The 18,426-nt window shown below is 36.1% G+C and overlaps 4 protein-coding genes across 4 annotated transcripts in view; 1 reads left to right on the top strand and 3 right to left on the bottom strand.

The window, feature by feature from the left end:
- Window positions 1-18,426, top strand: part of LOC125801378 (zinc finger protein 239-like) — a 337,284-nt gene that overhangs the window by 186,972 nt on the left and 131,886 nt on the right. The gene's annotated exons all lie outside the window — the stretch shown is intronic.
- LOC111196713 (zinc finger protein 271-like) overlaps window positions 1-18,426 on the bottom strand; it is a 237,921-nt gene that overhangs the window by 194,429 nt on the left and 25,066 nt on the right. The gene's annotated exons all lie outside the window — the stretch shown is intronic.
- Window positions 1-18,426, bottom strand: part of LOC125801290 (zinc finger protein 239-like) — a 311,844-nt gene that overhangs the window by 273,599 nt on the left and 19,819 nt on the right. The gene's annotated exons all lie outside the window — the stretch shown is intronic.
- The window catches only part of LOC125801376 (zinc finger protein 239-like), a 311,842-nt gene that overhangs the window by 273,599 nt on the left and 19,817 nt on the right, over window positions 1-18,426 (bottom strand). The window lies entirely within an intron of this gene.

The following is an 18,426-nucleotide window of genomic DNA, read 5'->3' as shown; positions in this document are numbered from 1 at the left end:
GCCACCAATGCAGTGTGACCCCAAATTGTCACCTGCAATACACATTATTGTTGCTCGAACCACATGACCAGAAGTGGTCACAAATCCATGTTCTTCAAGCTGTCTCAGGTCTGACAACATTCTAGAAAAAACTGTTTCCTGACCAAAAAACTTGAAATCTGTCTCTTTGCACAACAGTACTAACTGCATATTGTCAATACTGGAACGATGGAATTGCTCAAAGTTGGCAACTGTAAAGTATACTCCCACAATCTTATGTTTTTTCTTGGCTGATCCAAGTGGGTTAACAACTTCGAATGAGTCCTGATACAAAATCAGCTTTAGAATGAGGTCACCTGCTTGCTGAAACAGCTCATTGGATTTGAAGACTGAGCCATCACAAATATCACGCAAGACACCATCAGAAGCTACCGGATTTTGAGACTTGACACACTCCTCCCATACCACTGGGTCTTTTAGAATAGTTCTTAAAGTGTCAGTCAGAGGTATATACTGAGCATATGTGTGTTTTCTGTGTTCATTGGTGCCCAGGTAAACATTTTCTGGGTGTACATAGGCAAAATTCTGCTGGAAAAACTGCCTTCTGGTATATTCAGTGGAAAGATGGGAGCTACATGCAGCATGTAAGTCAGGTTCCTGAACACTCTGGAAAACTGCATCAATCTCAGTGTCTGACATGTTAGCTTTAAGTCTCAGTGTCTCTTTAATCTTGTCTTTTGTGTATTGATGACAAATGTCATTCAAACCATTTATCTCTTCAACAATCATTTGAAGAGTTGACGAAGGAACATGATACTTTGCCTGCATTTGCATATAAAACAGGCACAGATTTCTCACATACAAAGACCTAATATCAACATCTTCGGCACCCTGAGACAGATTTTCACTTTGGTCCACTCTATTCTCAGTGTCACTGGGCTCAATCTGAGTGGACACAGGTGGCTCAGAATATGTGACTCTAGTATTTACATTAGTTTCATGTTTATGCATTCTAGAAACATGAGCTGTAAATGATGACTTAACTTTAAACGTTTTTGTACAATTGCCAAATGGGCAACGTACTAAGTCATGTTTTCTTAAATGTACCTTGAGGTGTGCGAGAAGATCTTTCAGATCTGTGCATTTTGTCTTACAATTAACATCATCACATACAAATGACCTTTGTGTGTCATCAAAATGTGAAACATGTCTTTTGTGGGAGCGATAGACATGGGCTTTAAAGGAAGTGTACTTTGTGAATTTTTGTGTGCAGTGCGAAAAGCAACATGGAAAATAACAATTTGCCTCATGTCTATGCAGAATCTGGTGGTCAACATAGCTTTTAATAGTTGTGAAGCATATTCCACATGAGCGGCATGTAAACTTTTTAATTTCATGCGCCATTACAATCCACTGTATACCTGTGGATCTACCAAACACATGCGGCACATACTAGAAAAAAACCCTGTACTCTTAGAGTAAATAGTTCTACAGGCTCATATAGCAATATAGCAAACAGGCTTAAGCTGTGACTACATGTGTACAATCATAACGTTAACTACTGCTCTTCTAAAGCAAAACGTATTCAGAGGAATGGGACTGTGTGTAACGTCTGTCAGCTAGGTAACCTAGTTAGCTAGCTAGTTATATAACCCAGCTAACCTAGCTTACCACATTTAGCTAGCTAGATACCTGGCGCCAATCTAGCTAACGAGCTGATGTTATCTTGGTTAATTCGTCAATTAATAAAAGCAGTAGATAATTTTTTTCCCCTCACCTTTTTCTCCACTTGGTGAAGTACTCAATAACGGTGAAAAACTTTGAAATCTCAAAGGTGTCAGAGAGAACCCTATCTCTCTGCAGATCCGGCGATGTGTGCGTTACAGCTCTTGTGGTAGAGAGGGTTAGCGAAAAAAACAGTAGCAGATTCTTACTGGTGAAAAAAAAAACAGTGACAAGGGTTAGCGGGAAAACAGTGGCAGATTCCTATTGGACAAAAAAAAATAAAAATAAATAAATAAATAAATAAATGTTAGCGGGAAAACAGTGGTAGATTCTTATTGGTCAAAAAATAATTAAATAAGTAAATAAGTAAATAAATATATAAATAAAAGTTAGCGGGAATACAGTGGTAGATTCTTATTGGTCCAAAAAATAATAATTAAAAAAAAAAAAAAACTGTGAAAAGAGTTAGAGGGAAAAAGAGTAGCAGATTCCTACTGGTAAAGAATAATAATAATAATAATAATAATAATAATAATAATAATAATAATAATAATAATAATAATAAAAAAACAGGGAAATATTACCAGAGATTTTCAGGTTATTCAAATTGTATATGTAAATATGTTTAGATAATCAAATAAAAAGGTAAAAATACTTTAAGTTAATAGGTGAAAAATTAAAAAGATATTTCGGATGTTTTAATTACATAAAGTGAACTACATACTGCTCTACATACAGTGGTTAATGGAAATATTAAGAAACATTTTTAGATCCCCCACAAACCTCTTCTTCACATTCATTTTACAAACACATTTGTATGACATGTAAGGTCTGGAATTTGGCAAAATATATGGGGCATTCTGTGAGCCAAATGAACTGTAATGTCAACATTATGATGTTCTAGCTTTTCATATAAGCCTACATACAATTGTGTATTGCTTTTTTAACTGTGAGGCATATTTCTGTATCTGTGGCCTTTTGTGATTTGTGTCTACTGACACTAGCTTTGGATGGACTGGGCGATTAACCAAACACTTTTTTAAGTTAATAAGAGCTTATGTCAAATGCCATGTACATTTGAGGTCAAAATGATTCAACCCCTTTTGCAAATTAGGTTTATTAGCAACATGTACTGTATAAACCTCCAGCTGTCTGCAACAAAACCAATTCACCAAGAAAAAATTAAATAGCTCAACAGCTAATAGAACAAGTGGTGTTTCCAAATTCAATTATTTTTAATAACTATGGCTGAATCACATTTATTCAGCAACCTGAATCCTTCATTTGTAAATCAGGTGTTGTCTCAAGAACACCTGATGCAAATAATCAAAAGTTTTAGCTCATTAAACACCTGGACTGGTTGGGTGTTTTGACTGCATGTAGCAAATAAGTTGTCAAATTTTAGCCATTCACAAGTAAGTTAAAGAATACAAAAAGGATAGAAATGCCACTGAATGTTTCAGAATGTTGGAAATGAATTTTGGAAGCACAGTTAAAAAAAAAAATAACACTGGCTACACCGTCTGAATGTGGGACAAAGAGGAGACAGGTACTGAACAAACCTTAAGTGACTGTGAAAGACCTGAATCATCATTTGGTGACAACAGACATATGATTTTAGTTTGTACAGTAGGGTGGGTACTAATTGCTGATGGTCTCCTTGCCTGAACTCCATGGCTAAACCTCTACTGATTAAACTGGTACATTTTAGGATTAGGGTTAGGGTTATGGATCAGTTGTATGTTTGGAGATGGAAGAATGAAGCATATGCTGAAAAAAACACCCTGTCTACAGTAAGGCATAGTGGTGGTTCCATGATGCTTTGGGGCTGGATGCTGCTTTCTTCTGGCACTGTAAACCTGCTGTGTGTTGGGAGCAGATGAGTTCAATCAAGTATGAGGAAATCCTAGGAAAAAACATCATGCCTTTTGTGAGGAAACTGAAGCTTAGATAACATTAAGCCTTCCAATAGGACAATGATCTAAACATAACTCAAAGTCTATCAAGGCTTGGTTTCATAGCAAGTTCTGGAAGATTTTGGAGTGGCTGTCACAGTGGATCTTCCATAGAAAATTATTGGTTGCAATTGAAGAAAGCACTTGCAGTCATGAAAGGGTTATATGATTTAAAAATGCATTAAAAGTGTTCAATTTATAGAAATCACTGTATATATGAGTTGTGTTGACCTTTTTATTATTTCATGCTTAATTGGTTTATTGCAAATAGCTGAATCTTTGTAAATTTTGTTTAAAAACCTAATTTGTAATGGTGGATAAATAAAATGTATTCTAAAATTAAATGTAATGTTACATAGGTACATATGCATGGTTTTCATTTTGTACTAGTGGATTTATGTTTATTATGTAAACCCTTTAGGTTCTTGTGCAGATAATGGCACTAACTTTTATGCATGCTTATGTTTTTAACCACTTTAAAATGCCTATATTGTTCTGTGCATTTATTGACATAAAGGAACTGAGGCTAAATATGAATGTACGAATACATGTTTAAATATGTAAATGTGTGTGTTTATGTTTACACACACACATATACACATAATGTATTTAATTGTATAGGTAGTAATAAAAGAACGTTAACATACATTATATATTTTATTATATCATTTGACTAACTAAATTTAACAGGCAATAAAAGGCATTTTTTTCTAAAAACAAAACGAAAACATTTTGCGGTTGCTAAGTTACGTTAATTTGAAGCAATTACTGTTGGTTGTCGTGTGGCCATAGCTCTAAGCATAATTGGTTGATCTCACTGTCATTCAGAAAATTGGCCAATGACAACAGTTCGCGCCTCTCTCTGTTTTACTGGGCGAGTTTGAAAACAGAGAGCTGCGCTGCTGTCAGGTTTTTATTTGGAGTGAATTTGAGTTGTGCTGTTGTAACTGATATATTTAATTTAAATATATTTTATGTGAACTCCACGAAAACCTTTTAGGTTAAACTGTCATTAATTTGAAGCTAGATTGCGATAAAAAATAGGATTTATATGTTGTATGTTTGTTTATTCGTAGTTAATTTTGGTTCCTCTTACCTTGTTGTAGCTGGGGCCCTAATTAGCGCTACACCTGCAGCAGCTCACTCGGGTTTCGCGGTGTTTTTATCAGAAGCGTAGTATTTGCTTACGCCGGTAAGACGTGTTTCTGTGGCTCTAATCCCATAGTTTTAATAAAGCTATAAAACAAAATGAGTGTAAACCTCTACTATAAAGCAAGTACTTAGGACTGTGCGTGACAGGTATGTGCTCATATAAACGCTTGTAAACTGAGGTTTGGTGACTTTAGAGAAGTTTAGTTCAAAAGTTTTTCCCACTATGTGAATGAAGGGGAAGACGAGAAAGCTGCTGCATGTGCTAACTGTGCCGCGTGCTATTCTCTGCAGGTATGTTCATGTTTTGTGTGATTTTGAGTTCCGGTTACTATTTTGAAGTTCAACCTTTTATATCGCTTTTTTAAATTCTTATATATATAAGGGGATGGCGAGAGAGCTGCTGTTTGCTGCATGTACTAACTGTGCCCCATGCTATTTTGCTTAAGACCCCCAGTCCCTGTGTGTGTACATGATTCTTATATGGCGACGATCTCAAGTCTGCTATTTTGTGTCAGCGGAGAATAACATTCTGAAAAGGACAGAGGAAGATGGGATCTGTTTGCCTAGCAAGTACCGTAATCAGGTAAGAAATTCACTTATAACTACACTTTTTCACATCGTTAATTACGTGAAGCGTGTAAAATATCCTATCAAATGTCATTTTCATCATATTTTAATACTGGTGAAGCTGAGGGCTGATGAGATTAGAATGTGGAGGGACCATAAAATTGTCTTCTGCTTAAAGTAAGTAGCTAACTTTACCCCTATTTTTGTATTTTAGCAAGACGTTTGTAAGTTAGATTGTAAAGACCACTGGCATTTTAGCATGCTTACTATGAATGCTTGCCGTGTTCTGACATTAATAACTGAAGAGCAGAGTAACATACAGACATCATAACCTAGCTACATTTATCACAATAAACACCGGGGCTTAGCACAGTAACCGAATCTTTCTGTTATCAGCGATTCACTTAGCTCGTAAAAAACGTTAGCATCGCCAGTTAGCTATTAGCCGGCTCCACTGACACTAGCTATCCAACCACAGAACCTACTAATCTAAATAAAGAAGCACCATCCATCGTGCGTGTATATATATATATATATATATATATATATATATATATATATATATATATATATATATATAGACACACACACACACACACACACACACACACACACATATATGTGTGCGTGTTGTGGTGTGTGTGTGTGTATGTATATATATATATATATATATACATACACACACACACACACACACACAATTTTTTATTGTCTTTCTATACAGTTTATAGTTATATAGAGTTTATACAGTGGTAGAGGAAATGCTAAGGCAATCTGGTGGATTAATGAGGAAACAATAAATGAGTGAAAAGCCACACTAGTGAATAGGATCAGTGTTGTGAGGGTAATGGTTAGGCAAGCTTTAAGCTTTAGAAACCAATATTAAAACCAGCTACAAGGAAAGCAGAAACAAGGAGTTTTTTTAATGTTATGGCTGATTTTTGTATAAAGTATTATGCAAAGTGTATAATAATAACAACAGAACGTTTTAATAAGCTTTATAATCCTTTGTATATACACAGGAATGAGTTCCCAGAGTAGCTTACCTGTTATTTAAATGCAAGTACATTTGAATAGTTTTGCTTTAAAAAAAACATACGGACAACAATAATAAGCATTTTTTATATTTATTTTAAAAAATTACGAAGAAGCAAAAAGAAAAGTGAAATAGCAGTATATAGCAGTATAATCACAGAAATATAGTGTTATTAAAAGCCGTTAAGATATAAAATATATATATTTTTTTTGAATGGGAGTAAATAGGTTTCAGCGGAGCTCCAGGCCCAGAGGGATTTAAAACCTCTTAACGCCCTGGCCCGCCGGCGGGCCAGAAATTGTCCATAGTTCGATTAGTAAAAGTTTGTTAGCGTTTATCTCTGTAGACAGTCCAGATACCATTTGAAAGCTTAGAATCTCATCTTTTCACTCATTCCAGTCATTTTATGTTTATATCTGTTATAATATTACATATTCTGGTGTAAACATTCTTCGTAATTTCAGTTTTGTCTGTATAGTTTATGTAAAGCCGTAGCTCTTTATGAATATTAATATTTTTCATAACCACATATTTCGCCAGTGGGGGCAGAACTATATATCATTAGAACCAGGAGACTCTCAGGATTACAGAGATGTTTTCATTTTTGCTGTAAAATGAGTTACAGGTAAAAGTATACCTTATAATTAACTGATAGAAATACAGGACAGGGTTTAAATCTCCCGCTGTGAGGCTCCCCCCTCCCCACCCACTCACACACAGCCAAAACAATAAGACCAGCCCTCCAGTTCATTTCACACCAAACTCGCGCTGGTACGGTAATCCATGCTCTTAGTCTTCCCTTTAGTGTAAGAAGCTCTCAGGAACTCCAGGCAGGTGTAATTTTAATGTATAAGATAATTAATTCGTATAATCCAGCCTCTCGCTGGAGCCACAGCTCACCGCGATCACAAAATACTTCCGTGTCTCTTCTTCAAAACGCACCCGTTTTCAGGTCTCTCGGCCAATCAGAGCCTGAGATTTCCTGTATCCAAGCAGAATACGCAGGAATACAGGTGGGAAAAGAAGATAATATGCTCCTGAGCGTTGTTCCGCCCACTCAGATCGGCAGAGGGCGGTAGAGAGCGCTGATATTTATTATATACAGTATATAAACACAATTTATTGCAGGAAATGTATTCACTCACATTATATATAGGGTTTAAAATCAAAACATGCTTTTTGTTGGTGAAAGTTCAGGGTTTATTCTAGGTGGAATATCTTTTAATCTATAATATATTTTAATTCCAAATTTTAAAGGGTGAAAGAAGACCACAAGTTTAAATAGTCAAAAGTCTTCATGGGTAAGAACTGTCCAATTTATAGGCTCTAAAACATGAATTTAAAAAATAAAATTTGAAAAGCGCCTAGGATTTTTTAAATGTTTTTATCATATTCTGACCACTGGGAATCCATTTCAATATCTTTAAGTCTTTCTAATAAAAGTTCAAAGGCTTTTGAATAACAATAATTCATGAAACTGCCTCTGCTTCATATTCTGTTTGAGTATAAGGCCTTCAGTTTTGTGTGTAAAATTCAGGCGGAAATTGGCAAAAACAGCCATGAAGCTTAAGAGGGCGTTTTTACATTGCACTGGCCAATTGTGCTGCTGCTGACACAGAGCTTCGCCTGCTGGCAATAGGCAGGCGGTTCGAAATCACGTAACATCTGCGATCAGTGTTTTTGTGTGTCTGTCTCAATGTCAGAAAACAAGCTTTGATACTGGTCTCCCTCCTATTATCTCTGTATGACCATAGGGAAACGTTGTACAGCCTAGGGTATCGACCTTGTTTTTTGTTGTTTGGACTACAATTTCTCCTTGGTCTCATGAGTTCACGTCACTCGTTTTCTGCCGGGCTACTGCTTACCACACTGTCAAAGTTCAACCAAGTTGAAATTTTGTTTGCAGCAAGCTGTACCGCGGCAGAGGCGTGGTTAGGGGCGTAGAAACGCACCGCTTTTCACACTGCCCCACAGCAGCCACAACCTGCTCTGGAAAGATGGTTATCAGATGGTTAGCTTTGTAATAAAAGTCTACGAGCAAAGTCATTGTCAAGTCAAATAAGATTTCCTAATAAAATAATATTAATAATTAATTATCAGTATAATGCTAAAATAACTTATGAGTAGCAACTACCTATAAGGTAAGCTAGCTTCTGGAATAACTTGAGTAACAGAGAAAACTGTCACATGTACTACACAGTTAAGGCCAGATAATCCATCTTGTACTCTTGTACTCACCTATCACTTCAACTGCCCTCTGGGATTAAATCCTGAATTAACCATAATTACATTTGTGTGCAGTTGCCACGCCTTTCCATTTTTGTTTAACTTTAACCGTTATAGTGCCAGTTATCTCTCTATGACTTTTGATTTGAAATGTAATAAAATGTTAATCTGAGCAAAAGCAAATTGATAACTTGGAGTTTCTCTTAGTTTATAGGATTCCCACCACAATATCTGGCTGAACATTCTCAGATAAGCTGTGGACAACTTTAGGCATCTGTCCCCGACACTGATGATGGGGAGCAAAATCTTGCTTCCAGGACTGGGTCATTTGAGTGACTGAGTAAGTATGATTTCTTATTTCTTAAACATTTTATTTTTTGTAAATAGAAACGATGTTGATTCTCTTTCCATTTATGCATGTCCAGACAGTGTTGTACCTGCTGTTTTATGTATGGTACACCAATAGATGTTTTGTCATGGGGATTAAAATAGTTTATTTATTTATTTATTTATTTATTATTTTTTCACTTTTGTCCAAAACAAACTGAAATAAATAAAAGTAAATTACTAAAATACAGTAATGTGGTTGCATAAATAAGTACACCCTTAAACTACTGCTTAGATTAAGACACCTGCTTGACCTGGACACCTTTTAGTCATTGAGTCAACCGAGAACTCCTCTGAATACCAAAGTATTCTGGAGTCAAGTGAGGCCAACTGTCTGACAGCTAAAGCTTGGCTGAAACTGGATCATGTAAAAGGACAATGATCCCAAGGACACTAGAAAATCTACAACAGATTGACTGAAAACAAAAAATTAAGCTGTTGCTTTGGTTCAGACCTCAACCCAATTTAATACTGTGACTGGGCCTTAATAAAGTTTTGGCTGGTTGAAGATCAGATGTGCTGCTGCATTCTGAATCCTCTGTAGTGGTTTTACTACACAGGCCGAGAGGCCCGTAAGAATGGCATTGCAGTAGTCGAGATGTGAGATTACCACTGCTTGTACCAAGAGTTGGGTGGCTTGTTGTGTTAGAAACGGTCGAATCTGTCTGATGTTGTAAAGCGCAAAGCGACAGGACCGAGCGACCGAGGCAACATGGTGCTTAAAGCAGAGTTGGTCATCAACCATAACCCCCAGGTTCCTGGCAACCTTTGTCGGGGCGATTGTGACCGAGTCAATGGTTATGGTGAAGTTGTGTTGAATAGACTGATTAGCTGGTATAACCAGAAGTTCAGACTTGGAAAGGTTTAGTTGAAGGTGGTGTTCCTTCATCCATGAGGATATGTCCGAGAGGCATTGTGATATCCGCACAGAGATTGATGGGTCTTCAGGTGGGAATGACAGATAGAGCTGGGTGTCATCAGCAAAGCAATGGTTGGAAAAGCCATGAGAACGGATCACCTGACCTCACCTGAGGTGGTGTAAATAGAAAAGAGAAGGGGTCCCAGTACCGAGCCCTGGGGAACCCCAGTGGATAGCGAGTGGGCTGAGGAGAGCTGTCCACACCACGACACCTTGAACGAGCGCCCAGTGAGGTACGATCTGAACCATAATAGCGCATTGTCTGAGATACCCATGTTTGAGAGAATAGATAGGAGAAAGTCATGATTGACTGTGTCAAAGGCAGCCGAGAGGTCCAGCAGAATGAGCACTGAGGACTGTCCTGCGGCTCTGGCAGTTTTTAACGCTTCAGTCACAGACAAAAGGGCCGTTTCAGTGGAGTGTCCTCTTTTAAAACCTGATTGGTTTTGGTCCAGGAGGTCATTCTGGGAGAGGAAACCAGAGACCTGATTGAAGACTGCTCTTTCTATAGCTTTAGAAAGGAAGGGTAGCAAGACCGGTCGGTAGCTATCAACCTGGGCGTGGTTGAGAGAAGGTTTTTTAAGCAGTGGTGTGACTTGGGCTTGTTTAAAAGCAGTTGGAAATACACCAGTAGTTATGGAGGCATTGATTGTGTGTGTGATAGCAGGGATGATAGTAGGTGCAACGGTTTGCAGTAGGTCTGTAGGAATTGGATCAAGTGGACATGTAGTGGGTCTTACCGTACCAGTCAAAAAATTGGACATATTCTTCTACTTCATGTCATTTGTTTCTCTTTTATTATTTTCTACATTGTGGATAATATTAAAGGAACATATATGAAATTATGTAGAGCACAACTAATTATTATACAATGTAAAATTACTTTAGAGTTTTCAATGTAGCCAATGTTGCTACCTTTTGATTTAATTACAACTTTGCACTTTTTTTTGGTATCAGTTTTATAAGGTAGTGGTAATAATGTAAGCTACATAACCCCATGTGTTTCATTGCTTTAATCTAAACCGAACTAACCATGAGAATAAATGCCACTTTACCCCTTAGGCTCCAGTGTCCTGAAGGATCCCTGCAACAAACTAGCAATTCCTGTGGATGAATCCTTCTAATGGATGACTACATATCCTGAAAGTGAGTGAGTGATGACCAAGAAAGACTTAAGACTAAAAGCCTGGAATGTACCATGGAGGATCACTTCCCTGGACAGGACAGCACACTTCAGTGCATACATTGGAAGAAAATTATATTGGATCTAGGTTGGCTTTCATCTTCAGAACAAAGACTTCAAGAATTTCCCCCCGGGGACCAATAAAGTATCTATCTATCTATCTATCTATCTATCTATCTATCTATCTATCTATCTATCTATCTATCGATCGATCGATCGATCGATCGATCTATCGATCGATCGATCGATCTATCGATCTATCGATCTATCTATGTATGACAATTGAAGCCTGGACAATAAGGGGAGCTCTGATTTGGGACAGTTAAAGCAAGGATACAGTAATCACTCTATCATCAGCATCTATTCTGACATGCAAGTTGTATGTTATGAGATGTTTGTGGCAGTACAGCATTGGTGTGGACTTGGCACCTAAACAAGAAAACACCTTGTATGATGCAATGAGATGAGGCAGAAACAAGACATTTAGTTCATGTTTGATGTAATCCCCTGAATCCATATCCACAAATGACAGTCTGATTATGTGTATTGACTATGTGGCATGAGTAACACTTTCACCTTTTAAAAATGCAGAATGTCAACCTTTGCGATCTTTTAGTGTGATTTGTGTGTGAAGATTTTATACAGTAACTTATTTGTTTTGTGTTCCATGTATCACAGAGTGAGGTGTAAGGTACAACAGTTTTTGCTGGGCCCCTGAGGTTATAATAAAAAAGTAAATTGCTTAATTTAGCAAAAGTCAGGTTTTTCTTGCTTTACAGTGAAGGCCAAAAATCTCTTCCCAAAAATGTGTTTCTCTGAAGAACCCTAAATGCATTAGCAAGTCTTGACTTTCTAGAAAATATTTATATAAAAAAAATGATAATATACATCTTATTAATTCAGAAAAAAAACTGTAAAATATTTTTTTGTCTCTGCAGGTCCTTGATGGCTATAATGTCCAAATTATTTAATTGTTGTATAAGTGTTATTATTAACAAACTGTAAAATAAGTTTTTCCCTGCAGAACATTGAGGAATATCTCTTATATTTAAGGAATGTAATCGTAAATATGCTTTAAAAAACTGTAAAATAACAGTTTTTCCCTGCACGACGTTGATCAATATCACTATATTGAAGGAATTTACTCGTAAATATGCTTTAAAAAACTGTAAAATAACAGTTTTTCCCTGCACGACGTTGATCGATATCACTATATTGAAGGAATTTACTCGTAAATATGCTTAAAAAAACTGTAAAATAACAGTTTTTCACTGCACAACATTGATCGATATCACTATATTGAAGGAATTTACTCGTAAATATGCTTTAAAAAACTGTAAAATAACAGTTTGTCACTGCACAACATTGATCAATATCACTATATTGAAGGAATTTACTCGAAAATATGCTTTAAAAAACTGTAAAATAACAGTTTTTACCTGCACAACATTGATCAATATCACTATATTGAAGGAATTTACTCGTAAATATGCTTTAAAAAACTGTAAAATAACAGTTTTTACCTGCACATCATTGATCGATATCACTATATTGAAGGAATTTACTCGTAAATATGCTTTAAAAAACTGTAAAATAACGGTGTATTTATGTAAACACTTTAATGAAAATGGATGTAAATTTATTGGTTTTGCACTTAATATGAAATAAAGTATTTTACTTTAATTTTAGGGTTTTTGTTTGGCAGCCGCTGCTGCCAGTAATTTGACCGTTTTTTTACGGTTTTTTTTTTTACAGTGCGGTTTGTCAGGGTAGCACAAGTCGACAGAACACCAGATCTCTCGTCTCACCGTGTGGGCGTATCTTGAATCCAAATAAGGCTACAGGTGTAGTCAATTTTAAACTTTTAATGATTAAATGAACTTTACTGTGCTCTATATAAATCCATATTTTGCCGTTTGTGTGTGTAAGGCTCGAATGTGTGTGTGTGTGTGTGAAGTCCCTGATTGGCTGAAAGCAGCGCGGCGGCTTGATTCATTTGAATAAGAATGCGGGGTTGCGTTCAACGCAACGCAACCCAACCCAGCCGGTATGCAGTGGCTCTCTCCATTGAAGTGAATAGGATGCGATGTGCTGTTGAAGATACATCAGCAATGTTATTTTATTCTTTATTCTGTTTATTGTTTATGTAAAAACTGGGTTTGCAACATTGAATATTAATCAAGCAATCGGTTATTTACACTGGAGGAGGACCCTCATTTACTGTGCCGCTGAACATTTACAGTTTAAAAGGGATTAAAAATATTATAAATAAAATTAGAAAAATTAGAAATAAAAACTGACATTTACTATAGACGGAAAAAATATAAAGATAAAAAAGGGAAAATAAAAAACTTTAAAAAGATCATAAAAATTAATACATCAAAAAAATATATATATATCTTATGAAAAAAAATTTTGATCAATAAAAATAATAAAAATATTTAAAATGAATTAAAAAATAATTAATATAAAATAAAAAATTCATTTAAAACAAAATCAAAGCCTTTCTAATAGTGCGCAGAATAATATCAGTTTCAGTTAGTTTCGGTTTCAAATAATTGAAACAGCTCACCAAAACCTCAACCTATCCTTTATATTTGACAATATTTGATTAACTTTACAGGTCCTCACTCATCTTAATTAATTTAACTAAACTGAGTTGTTATATTATTTGAAGCCTCGCGCTGAATTCAGCTCGGCGATGCGAGAGAGAGAGCGGCGTATTTTGCCTGATTTCTCTTGATTGAATATGAGTAAATATTCAAATTTAATACCATACATTTTGCTACACTTTATAGGACTTTATTTATTAAAAGTTTTTTTAATCGCAGTGCCATGCAAGCTTTCAAGCTCGTTCTGCGTGACTGCAGCATGCAGGAGAGATTTTAGTCAATTAATTAATATATACATTTTTAAAATAAATTTGCCCTGGTGATAAGAAATGAACGCTAACATATAGCTTTATATTGCTGTGTATTTCAAATGTTTTTTAAGGTTTATATACTTGACATGCAGCACCAGATGACAGGGTGATGCTTTATTTTTTAGATATGAAAAAAAAAATTAAAAGTGACTTTCAGTTACATAGCAAAGTGAAATGTGACATAAATGACATAAATAAAGTTATGTCCAGTTCAAAGTTCTTTTCTCTTTTAATTTTTCATTTCAAAAACTCCAGCTATTGAGTAAGAATAAGCACCTGTTAAAATTCTGGACAGCAGAATGCCTGTGTCTGCTCTATTAAGCTTAGTCTGTGTACTAAGCATAAATATAAATCCTTATAACTGTTTGATCCAGGTGTTAAGCTGTTGTATTAATACCATTTTAACGTTTTTCGTTTCTATGTTTTGAAATTCGTTAGATTATATTTTTGTCAACATTTTGGGTTAATTTTCGTTTGTTATTTTTCTAATAATAATAGAAATTATATAATTAATTTATATATATAATTAATTTATGCACTCATTAATATGCCATACCACATGTCTGTCTTTGTTAAAGAGCATAATATAAAGTATTTCAGCATGAAAGCACGTATTTGTAATGTGTCATTACTACATCTCTGCTGTTTGTAACAACACGTCTCGCAATTGGCCCGCGGGCCGCGAGTGTGAGACCCAGGGGCGCAGATGGACATTTTGAACTGGGGGGGACCAAGCTGTAAAATTATATATATATATATATATATATATATATATATATATATATATATATATATATATATATATATATATATGCTGCAATAAACTTTAGAATAATCACTTTTCTGATCAACACTAGCCATACTGAAACTGTTATTGGTCTGGTATGTCAATATGTCCCCAGTGCCATCTGCGCGCATTCTTACACCATGATGCCAAATCACTGACATCCTACTATTCCATATCACATTGTTTGGTTTTTGAAAAAACGCTGTCATTGTTTTTTGTTTCTTCATTGCTACAGCCTAGGCAAGACCAGGAAGACAATGTTAACATTTTACATCTTATAATTTCAGTTAACAGCGACTGCTTACTAAAATAACATCATAATAACATCATACATAAAATCAATGGAGAGAGCCGCTGCATGCCTCGGTGCATGCCGGGTTGCGTTGCGTTTAACGCAGCTCCGCCCTCCGGCTCAACTTTATTCAAATAAATCCGGCCACCGCACTGTGTCCAGTCCAGCCAATCAGGGAAAAGCAGGCTGCGTCCAGCCAATGAGGGAAGAGCAGGCTGCGTCTTCACACACACACAAGCCTCTTACACACACACACACACAGAACAGGCGCCTTTCAACCACAGAAGAGAAGCTGAAAGCGGCAGAATACGGATTTATAGAGCTATAGGTTACAGTGAGGTTGGTAAAAAAATAAAAATATTAAACTTATGACTGTCTACTTCTGTTGCTTCATTTTAATTCAAAAACGAGCAAGGAGATCCAGCGTTGAAAAAAAGTGCCAGTGGACACGTACCGTAAGGAGCTGGTAACTGCCTGTGTCTGTAGTCTACAGGCAGTTACCAGCTCCTTAGAACCCCGGACTTGAGAAGGTGCGTTAAATTTACATTGGAACTGGAACACGGAGCTCCGAACAATGTAACCTCTGAACTGAACGCTTCCTAGTTTAAAAACGAGGGCATTGTGGAACACAGAATTCCACAAACGTACAGTTAATTAAATTAAAACCCCAACGTTTATGCTTGTAGATGGTAGATTTCAAATGAGGTCACTATAATCATCTGCGCCCATGGTGAGACCCCTGCTCTGTAGTGTTTATGCGTCTCATTTTGACCCTGTGGCTATAAAGACTTCCTAAAATCAAACTTGGGTAAAGGGAGGAACTAGAAGAGTTTGTGACACAGAGAGGAAAAAAGGAGGAAAAAAATTGGAGCAAGCCAGAGCTCAGGGTAAAAACTGGCATAAATTTATTTTTATGCAAACTAAGATCCAAAACTGAGTGACTGTAGACAGGTGTTTCAGTTTCCTTGTCCAACCCCGGTATGTCCCAAATGTGTCTATAAACTGGGTATAGGATATATATGATATCTCAATAAATTTTATAAAACATATTTTATTTTTTTTTGTTTTCAGCTCAGAAAGTCCTTTTGTAACGTTTGTAATAATACTTTTTTATTATTTTAAGCAATGTCTTTTTTTTCCACAGATCTTTCAGACACATCCCATGTAAAAATGTCCCCAGAACTCGTCAAGCTAGTCATACGGTTAGCTTATTAGAATAGGCAGCAGTGACTTCATTTAACTCACAATAGAAAAAAGGGCAATTCTGTTTATATTCTTTTTCCTAAAGTTCATATTAATACTTGTAAAGGGTTAATCATTTAGTGGGTGTTAACATATGAACAGCTCAGGCATGAGGGATTGTGGTAGCTGCCTACCGTTTCATACACAGCCAGTCTATCTCTGCTCTCTCCTACTGGTATGCAGATTAGCTTAGTGTCAAACGGTCAGGTTGTTACCGTCATTTAATGGTCCATATTATGTCAATTTACATTTGAGATTTGTAGGTATATACATACACATATTCACACATACACACACAGCCTGCTTAAGTTTACCTGTTTTTGATGTGTCCATTTTTGTAGTTCCACAAACTGTAGTTTATTTTTTCTCCTGCATATCCGATTAGCCTAAATTTTACCCTGTATATTTAATTCCAAGCGCCAGAGAGCTTTATTTTCGTGATAAATATTTCTTAAAACTGCATTGACACTAATGTGGTGACGTGTTTGTGTGTGTTGTGTTGGTACATGTAGATCAGGTGCAGCAGTGCTGCTGGGGGTTTTAAACACAGGGTTCAAACACCTTTTACAAGGTAAAATTCAAGCACTTTTCAAGCACTTTCAAGGCCCATTTTCAAGTTTTTTTCAGCACCTTTGAGCAAAGTGGTAAATTAATGATAACGGTGATATCTCAAAACTGCGATTCAGCGATAATCAATATATTGCAAAACTATCCTCCACACTTCACAGCGACTGAGCTACTGAGAAAAAAAAAACACTTCTATGTAAGTAAATAGCAGGAGTTATGGATTTATTGGTGTCAGTTTCACACAAGTTAAATACCAATGTTCTCAAAATACTGAGTATCTCAACATAATGTGTATCCAATAAATTTCGTTCCACTTCACGATTGAAAGATTATTGATCTACTGTTCGAATTATGATGTATCTGGCATGATACGTCATAAAGAAGAAAAGGAGATCCAGTCCAAAATTGTAGTTCCATCAGATTTTATTCAAAGAATCTTCTGAGCAAAACAGTTTTTTTTGGATACATCAAAAATTGAGTAAAAAGATTATTGAAAAATGAATTGAAATAAAAAGGTGAAAATAAGAGGAAAACCCAAAGGTGAGAAAAGTTGGGGTTTCCAGAGTTCTCGGCTGTGTGAACAGGACCTGTGGCTCTGTAGTCCCTCTCGGGAGAAGCTCTCCCGCCCAACTCTACTCTTCTTCCTAGACAGAGTCTAATAAAAACAGGCATTCGCCTGGCCTCAGTCTAATAGTGTGTGAGGAGGCTCCTCACACCCCCCGGATCCTGATGCTGATAAGCAGTTATTCATCCTATACGTCAGCCGAGAACTCAGTCACCCCAACCTTATCAGACTATAGATTACATGTACAGAAACTCATGGTTCTGCTGGAAAAAATCAATCATGCTAAGTTGCAAGAAAAACGGCCTTGCTTTGAGCACAAGGACACAATATACATACATTCTAAGTCACAATGTGAATCATCATGAATCGTGCTAAATGCTTGAATAACATACTGATTGAGTTAAATGCTGATTTAGTTACACACAGATTAACCCTTTAATCAATGAACAATGAACATAGTAAGGCAAAACTCCTCCGTATTCTTACACACTTGTTAATTCTTCACAAAAAAAACAAACAAAAAAATCATATATTTATGTTTGAAGCCTAAAATGTGGCAAAAGTTTGAAAAGTTCAAGGGGGGGCCGAATACTTTTGCAAGGCACTGTATATAGTGGTTGCTTGAATGTATGTTTGGCTGTGTACAAAAGCTTTTGGCTAAATGCTTAAGTTGAAAGAATAGATAAGATTGCAGATCTTGCAATATAAAAGCCTTTTATTGAATCACATAGATATGAATATGAGTAAATACATAAGGTGATGTAAAACAACGATAATAGCTGGTACTGGATAAAACAATCAATAAAGTAAATGGATTAGATATTTTTAGTACCTTTAGAGATATAAAAAAAAACCTTTAGCAAAACGATACCAAATAAGGAAAAGATAACAGAGTATATAACTTTAGCAACACAACACAAC

This window comes from Astyanax mexicanus, chromosome 4, assembly GCF_023375975.1.
Source record: "Astyanax mexicanus isolate ESR-SI-001 chromosome 4, AstMex3_surface, whole genome shotgun sequence".
Taxonomy (NCBI): Eukaryota; Metazoa; Chordata; class Actinopteri; order Characiformes; family Acestrorhamphidae; genus Astyanax; species Astyanax mexicanus.
This window is presented reverse-complemented; position numbering and strand designations above follow the sequence as displayed.